This window comes from Sorex araneus, chromosome 3, assembly GCF_027595985.1.
Source record: "Sorex araneus isolate mSorAra2 chromosome 3, mSorAra2.pri, whole genome shotgun sequence".
Lineage (NCBI taxonomy): Eukaryota > Metazoa > Chordata > Mammalia > Eulipotyphla > Soricidae > Sorex > Sorex araneus.
In genome coordinates, this window is record NC_073304.1 from 143,325,821 (window position 1) to 143,334,021 (window position 8,201).

The 8,201-nt window shown below is 44.2% G+C and overlaps 1 pseudogene; it reads left to right on the plus strand.

Annotated features, from left to right (window-relative positions):
- LOC129403439 (uncharacterized) overlaps positions 1-5,909 on the plus strand; it is a 575,036-nt pseudogene extending 569,127 nt beyond the window's left edge.
- Positions 5,910-8,201: the final 2,292 nt, after the last annotated feature.

Below are 8,201 nucleotides of genomic sequence, written 5' to 3' on the forward strand. Positions count from 1 at the left end.
TATATTCCACTTTGTATTCCAGTATGTAAGATGTACCAAAGTTTCTTTAACCAGTCGTCTGTTCTCGGGTACTTGGGTTGTTTCCAGATTCTGGCTATTATGAACAGTGCTGCAATGAACATAGAGGTGCAGATGTCATTTCTGCTGTGCTTTTTTGCAGCCTCGGGATATATTCCCAGAAGTGGTATTGCGGGATCATATGGAAGCTCAATTTATAGTTTTTGAAGGAATGCACATATTGTTTTCCAAAAAGGCTGGAACAGTCGGCATTCCCACCAACAGTGAAAGAGCATCCCTTCTACCCCATATCCAGGCCAGCACTGATTGCTTTTATTCTTTTGGATGTGTGCCAGTCTCTGTGGTGTGAGATGATATCTCATTGTTGGTTTGATTTGCATTTCCCTGATGATTAGCAATGTGGAGCATTTTTTCATATGTCTTTTGGCCATTTGTATTTATTTTTTGAGGAAGCTTCTGTTCATTTCTTCTCCCCATTTTTGATGGGGTTGGAGGCTTTTTCTTATACCATTCCACTAGTGTCTTGTATATCCTGGATATCTATCCCTTATCAGATGTGCATTGGTAAATATTCTTTCCCATTCTGTGGGCTCTGTCTGTATTTTGGTCACATTTCTTTTGAGCTGCAGAAGCTTCTTAGTTTGATGTAGTCCCATTTGTTTTAGGTTTGTTTTCACTTGCTTGGTCAGTGGTGCTTCATCCTTAAAGATGCTTTTAGCTTCAATGGCATGGAGGGGTCTACCTACATTTTCCTCTGTGTACCTTATGGATTTATGTCTGATATTGAGATTTTTAATCCACTTTGATCTGACTTTTTAGACAGAAGTCAGAGTTCATTTTTTTGCAGGTAGCTGTCCATTTTTCCCCAGCACCACTTGTTGAAGAGGCTTTCCTTGTTACACTTCACATTTCTTACTCCTTATGACAAGTTTTCTCTCTTTTTTAAATTGAATCACTGTGAGAACAGTTACAAAGCTTTCAGGTTTAAGTCTCAGTCATACAATGAACAAATACCCACCCCTTCACCAGCGCACATGTTCCACACCAAGAACCCCAGTATACCCCCCATCCCACCTCGCCCCCTGCTTGTGTGGCAGATGATTTTCATTTTACTCTCTCTTTACTTTGATAACATTCAATGTTTTGACAGAAAACCAACTATTATTATTTGGAATTTTCCCCCAACAATCAGACCTGCTGAAAAGGCATCATTTGATTATTTGTTTTCTATTGCTGATAGTGAAGAGCATATGATGTCGCTCTTCATATGCTTCATTTGTATTTCTGGTATTTTAGTAACTAAGTCCAGAGGGATTTCTGCCAGAAGCTGCTGCGTTCCGAAATTGGTTTGTATGTCTTTGGGATCATGGCCGTTCAGGAGCGGAGGAGCTGTTCGTGGGTGGCTGCTCGGGGTCTCGTCTGGGTGGGGGGCAGCAATGACAAGTTTTCTTAATGCTTATGCTGAGCACAAGGGAAATCATGCTAAGAGAAGTTTCTAACATTGGGCTTTTTTTTAAAAAAAGGCAACAACATAACTTTTGGGGGGATTTGGGGCCATCCCTAGTAGTGCTCAGGATTTACTCTTGGCTCAGAGATCAGGGGTCATTCTTGGTGGGGCTCTGGAGACCATATGTGGTTCTGGGGATGGAACCAAGGTTAGTGTGTGCAAGGCAAATGCCTTACCAACTGTACTATCTCTCTAGTCCCAGCGGCACTGTTTAAGCTGTGGGAGATTTGATATTGCTCCAGATGCCAGTCACGCATACTGGGAGCAGGGAAAGAGCATCTGAATGGATTTCTACTTGTTTTTCCTTCCAGTACGTATGTTCCCGGTACGACTGTGATTGTCCCAGTGTTACTCTGGGTAACAGGTTAGATATCCCCAGGTTGGTGGAGGGGACTTCCAAGTCTGGGTGTTCCTGTCACTGCTGTCCATCAGGCAAAGATCCCTGCCCTGCTTGAATGTTGTGATCCAAATTACGTACTTACAGCCAAGCCTCCAGTCGACTGATGAAGCATGTTAGCGATGACGGTAGGGTTGTGTGTTCATGTAATTAGATCGCCAATTTTAGTCTGCCTTTCAGATTGCCAATTTTACTATAAACCAATAATCAATTACTATACAATAGTGATTTGAAAGTTCCTAAAGCAGGTTCTTTCTCCATTCATTGTCACTATAAAGACCAAGAGTTTATTCAGTGGCCAAAGGATAGAGAATCAAGAGCTGAGCTTGAAAACTTACACTTCAAAACAAACAAAAAAGTTAAAAAAAGAAAGAAAGAAAATCAACACTTCAACCTGCTGTGAACTGAAGTCTATCAATATAAGGTCAACAGGAGAAAGCAAAGAAATTGATTATTTAAGGATTAGACTACTTACTATTTGTCTCAGGAAAAGGGACTTCCGGGGTCCAAGAGATTATATAGGTCTCAGGTGCTTGCCTTCCAAGTGGCCGTGGTGGCCACGGGGTTGGAATCCCCAGCACCACACATGGTCCACAGAGCACCACTAGGGGTCACTGCTGAGCACAGACCGGAGTAGCTCCTGAGCACCACTGTGTGGCCCTTCATCGCCCCACAGAAAGGGGGCCCTTCAGCACTAGTGTCTCCAACTAGTCATAAGCAGAATCAAAGTGTTTGATACCAGGAGGTTTTCACCCAAATGAGAAATTGCTCACACGACAAAGAATGTCACTGTTCTAGTCTTTAAATACAAATCCCAAAGCTACGAGTGTGAAGAAATCCAAGTCATGGGAGCCAGAGCGATAGCACAGCGGGGAGGGCATTTGCCTTGCACTCCACTGATCAGGGTTCAATTCCCAGAAACCTGTATGGTCCCAGAGCACCGCCAGGAGTAATTCCTGAGTGCAGAGCCAGGAGGTATGCATTGTCAGGTGTGACCCAAAACGAAAAAAAAAAAAGAAGAAGAAAAGAAAAAAGAAAAAAAAAGAAGAAAAAAAAATCCAAGTCAGTGATGATGATAAGTCATGAAAAGCATAAGAGCTGAAGCGTGGGGCTCAATCCTAGGAACAGGTTCTTGAAGAATTATTTCTGGTTTTTGTTTGTTTGTTTGTTTAAGTTTGGGGGCCACAATCTGTGGTGTTCACGGCTTACTCCTGGTTCTGCACTCAGGGACCACTCCTGGCATGTCTCAGGGCCCACGTGGGGTGCGTGGGATAAAACTGCATCCAAAGCAAACACTCTACTCTGTACTATTGCTCTGCTCCCCAAAGTTGTTTCTCTTTGAGGTATAATGTTGGGGCTATAACTTTTCCTGTATACTTCACCACATCTGAGGGTGGACACATCCTAATTTTGTTATAAGACACTCCTGTAAGCTGAATTTGACTTTGATGTGCCAGGACCTGGAATACTCATGACAAGTAGACCTTTTCTTATTCACATTTCAATGGAGAAGATAAGTAGAAAAAGGGAATTACATTCAGGAATGAAGATTTGTAACTTTGCTTCAAGTCTCCATTGTGGTTCAGAGGACTGTCCACCCTCCAATTTGTGTGTATGATGGCTATGACATATACGTAACATCTAAGGTTGGACTGTTGATGGTGTGACAGGTGGCTTTGTTAAGCATCTGCATTGACATTTCACATCACAAAAGATAACATTTGCTTTTGATTATAGACTTGTTTGGGGGCTCTTTGTTCCATATCACTGCTTTGTGTTCCTATTTTGGTTCCAGTATCATTCTGTTGGGATGTCGCAGGGCAGTCATCTTGGTCTTGTGGTTGGCGAAGGACAGGCGAGCACTGCAAATATTTTTCTCGGCTTCTGCCACATTGGCCAACACTGCTGCTTTTCTCTCTTTGAGGTCTTCCTTTATCGCATCTCTGCACAGCTTTGTGAGTTTGGACGTTAGCTTGTGGTTGCCTGAGGCTTGCGCCAAACCACGTTGATGAATGAGCTCCAGAGTTTCCGAAGACAGGCGTCTGTTTGTGACTTTCTCACTCTCGGCATTCTTCGCACAGTCATGAAGGTGCTGAACCAGTTGATCGTATTCCTTGTTGATGTTGTCAAGGACGGAATCTTCCCACGTTGCAGCAATAGTGCCAAAGAGCTCCCAATTGGTGGTCATTTTGGGAGTTGCCTTCTTAAACTTAAATTTTGCAGACCTTTCTTCCCACTCTGTGAAGCAGAATTTTGCACGAAGGAGACAGTAATCCGATCCCGCTTGGAATTTTGGGACAACAGCGACATCGGTCAGGCAAAACCTTCAATTGAATATAATGTGGTCAATTTCATTGTGGAACTGTCCACCGGGAGACTCCCATGTCCAGCATTTAGATTTGGCCTTCTAGAACTGTGAGTTACCATGGATGGTCTTGGTTGACATGATGAATTCAGACAGTCTCTCACCCTGATCGTTCCATTCTAGGCCATGGGTCCCAATGTGGAGTTCTTCGAGCGACCTTCTTGGACTTATCTTGGCATTAAAGTCACCAACAATGATCTTGTAGAAGGTGCGGTCTTCTTTATAGAACTTCTCCAGTTCCATGTAGAACCTCTCAATTTCTTCTTCATCGTAGTTGGAATTTGGTGCATAGACGACGAAGATAGAAACTGCAGGCAGTGAGCCACATCTATTCAATCGTAATCGTCCAATTCGAATGACTCCCCTCTGACGTCCTGATGGATCTATCACATCTTCCAGAAAGGCAATGGAGAGGATTATTCATGACTTCTACTCGGATCTCTTTGACAGCCATGTCCATCTGCTCACATACCAAATTCCGCAGGATGGATATATAGTTCCCAACGTCCTCCCTTCCGAAATTTGACATGCCATTTTGTTGGTAAAGACGTGAATAGCACCTAGTCTGGACAGGGTTAAACTGAAGAATCTGCCACCAGTACTCATCAATACACTGGCTCGGCTCTTTACACGCTACCTGTCTGAATGCAAGGTTTCATCTCCGTGGAAAACCAGTAGGACTGTTCTGTTGTACAAGAAGGGAGACATCCACGACATTGGCAACTGTTGCCCAATCTGCCTGCTGTCTATCGTCTACAAGTTGTTCACTCGAGTCATCCTGAATGGAATAGGCAGAACACTAGAGGAAGGACAACCATGCGAGCAAGCTAGGTTCTGAAGGGGATTCAGCATGATAGACCATATCCACACAGTGACCAAACTCACTGAAGTTTCTCGAGAGTTCAAGATGCCGCTCTGTCTAACGTTTATCGACTTGAAGAAGGCCTTCAATTATGTTGAGACTGAAGCGGTCATCGAAGCCGTAGCCAAACAGGGTGTTCAAACTCAGTATATCAAAATCCTCCTCGAGCTGTGTTGTGGATTCACCACCAGGATCTCACCTTTCTACAAGGAAGTGATCATTGATGTAAAGAGAGGGGTGCGGCAGGGTGATACCGTTTCACCAAAACTCTTTAGTGCTATCCTCGAGAACATCATGCGACGAATGGAATGGGAAGGAATGGGAGTGAAGATAGACGGTCTGCAATTACACCACCTCCACTTCACTGATGACGTCGTTCTCATAACGCCAAACATTAGCCAAGCGGCACAAATGCTGGCTGACTTCGACCACGAGTGTGGAAAGGTCGGACTGCAGCTGAATCTCAACAAGACGATGTTCATGAAAAACGAACTGGTCCCTGAAGCTTTATTTGCTCTCAATGGAATTAACATCTCTGAATGCAGCAGCTATGTGTACCTGGGTCGAGAAATGAACATGAGGAACGACTTGGTGCCAGAACTGCGCAGGAGGAAGAGAGCAGCGTGGAATGCCTTTAAGAGCATTGAAGAAGTGGTTAAGAGGACGAAGAACCTCCGACTCTGGGCACATCTTTTCGACTCCACTGTTCTTCCTGCACTAACAATGCCTCAGAGACCTGGGCCCTACGCAAACAGGATAAGAATGCTATTCAGGTCTCCCAAAGAGGAATCGAAAGAGCTATGCTAGGAGTATCACATCTCACTCAAGTGAGAGAAGGAATCCAGAGTTCTGACCTCCATCAACGGTCATGAATCAGGGATGCTGTTTTGTTTGCCAAGGCATCAAAAATCAGATGGGCCAGTCATGTAATGTGATTCAGAGATGACCCCTGGATTAGAACTGTTACCGACTGGATTCCATGGGACCGCAGAAGACCGTGTGGCCACCCACTGTGGAGGTCGATGTGGAGGTCTTGTTCTGTTCAGCAGGGAGAACCCTTCATGGGGCTGAGAAGGGAATGAACAGATGCAGAGCCCAGAGGAGGGAGAAAAGGCGTTTATTCTATGGCATTTACAGTATTTATACCTCCCTGCTGGGAGGAGGTGGTATAGTATGCATGCCAGGACCCCCAATAGAAATGCAGGGTGTGGCATGGGCGTTAGCCAGTGATAAACAAATGGTGATAGGATAAGATCAGTAAGATCAGGAGTGGCAACTTTTGCTAGGTGTGGCATGGGATTTAGCTAGTGATAAACAAATTGTGATAGGATAAGTAAGGTAAAATGGCTCCCTACATCTCCCCTTGTTTTGTTTTAAATTAAATGTGGTCAGGGGAGGCATTGTCCGGTATCCCTTGTGACATAAAGACTCCATTTTTGCAGGGAGAGGAAGGAAAGGATGATCGGGTCTATGCAGGGGGCTCCTCATAGGCCCCATCAGTCCTTGGTTTTGGAGTAACCTCTGAGCTATACTGGAATACCTCGCAGGGAGTCAGGCCCGGGTATCAGCCCTCCCTTGCAGTGCTTTGCCTGGCAACCTGATCCACAAGAATAAATCCTTGGGAGCCCGGCATCCTCAAGGTAAAGAACTGGGGGAAGATGAGGTCCTACAAATCAAGCCAATGATCCTTAAACACTCGAACAATCTCATTTGTTACTCTAAGATATTAACCCGGCCCTGGACCCAAAGTACTGCTTGCTGTAGAGTGTCCAATCATTGCTCAGCATCATGGTTGACAGTAGCCTGCATTGTCCAAAGGTGGTAAGAGTCATTTTGCCATGTTTTGACAAAGTTGTGTGTCTGGACCGAGGTTTGAAGAGCTATTTCTGCAACAGCATCAGTGGTGGTTACAGCAATGAGTCCCAGGATAGCTGCTATCAGGGGCCCAAGGAATCGTTGGGAGCACTGGAGTAGTCGTGTCAGGTCTTCAGTCAGGAGCCCTTTATCGGGGGAGCGTTGCCATTCTCTGGTCAGGTTCCCTGGTAACCATATGTGATCTGGCCCTTAATAAAATTATACTGTGGGGAGAATCTTGGATTGAGAGGGAAGAATTGAGACAGGTAAATAATGCACAATCACCAGAAAAGAAAAATCTTTTTGCGAGTGATAAGAGGTAGTATATGAATTTGGGACTTGGTATGAATCCAAGTTTGAAGGTGAAGAGGGAGACAGGGAGGCACTCCAATGCAGACAGGATCAAGTGAGTATCCTAGAGAAAAAAATAAAAGGTGTTTCTTCTTTATTTGGCAGCTGAGGCATCTGTGAATCCCATGGAGGGGGTAAAAGAAAGGAATTGTTAGCCCAGATACGGGGTCCTGGCATGGTCCAATCTACAACCTGTAAAAGTGGAGGGTGATGAATGTAAGTCCAATAGATATGTTTGGCTTACTGGAATTCAAGAGGATTTCAACTGTTAATAACTATTAATGTTCTTCCAATATGAAATCTAGATTGAAAATTTCAATTTCTTTGTAGGCGCCACATTCTGATTAGAAATCTTTGTTTAGACCTGATCTCGCAAGCTCCAAAGATACCTAGATCTTTTAAAATGCTGGGCTCCATACCACACTGACCTCCCTTGATTTTGTTTTCCAGGTCTAAGAATTACTGACTTTAAACTAGCTCTAATACTCGAGTGTTCCACAGACAGAGAGACAGTCAGACAATAAACATCACACATGTGCACAAATATATACTTAATTGATCAATCTGACCCTTCAAGAATGGCAGGAAAAAAACTAATAGACTGAGAAAGGAAAGAGCAGTCCCCAGGGCAAAGTGAGCCCTGTCGGCTGATTGGGAACATTGCTCTCTGTTTCTCTGCCTGAGCAGCCACTTTCCTGCTTGTTGAAAAAATGGGTCAAGAAAGCGCTTTTGTTGATATAAGCCGGCAAAACCTCAAAGTTGTTGAAACCTAAGCAGAACTAAGAGAAAGATAATGAGACAATTACACACACACTAGGGGCACACGCACAAATCTTACTCCTGCACA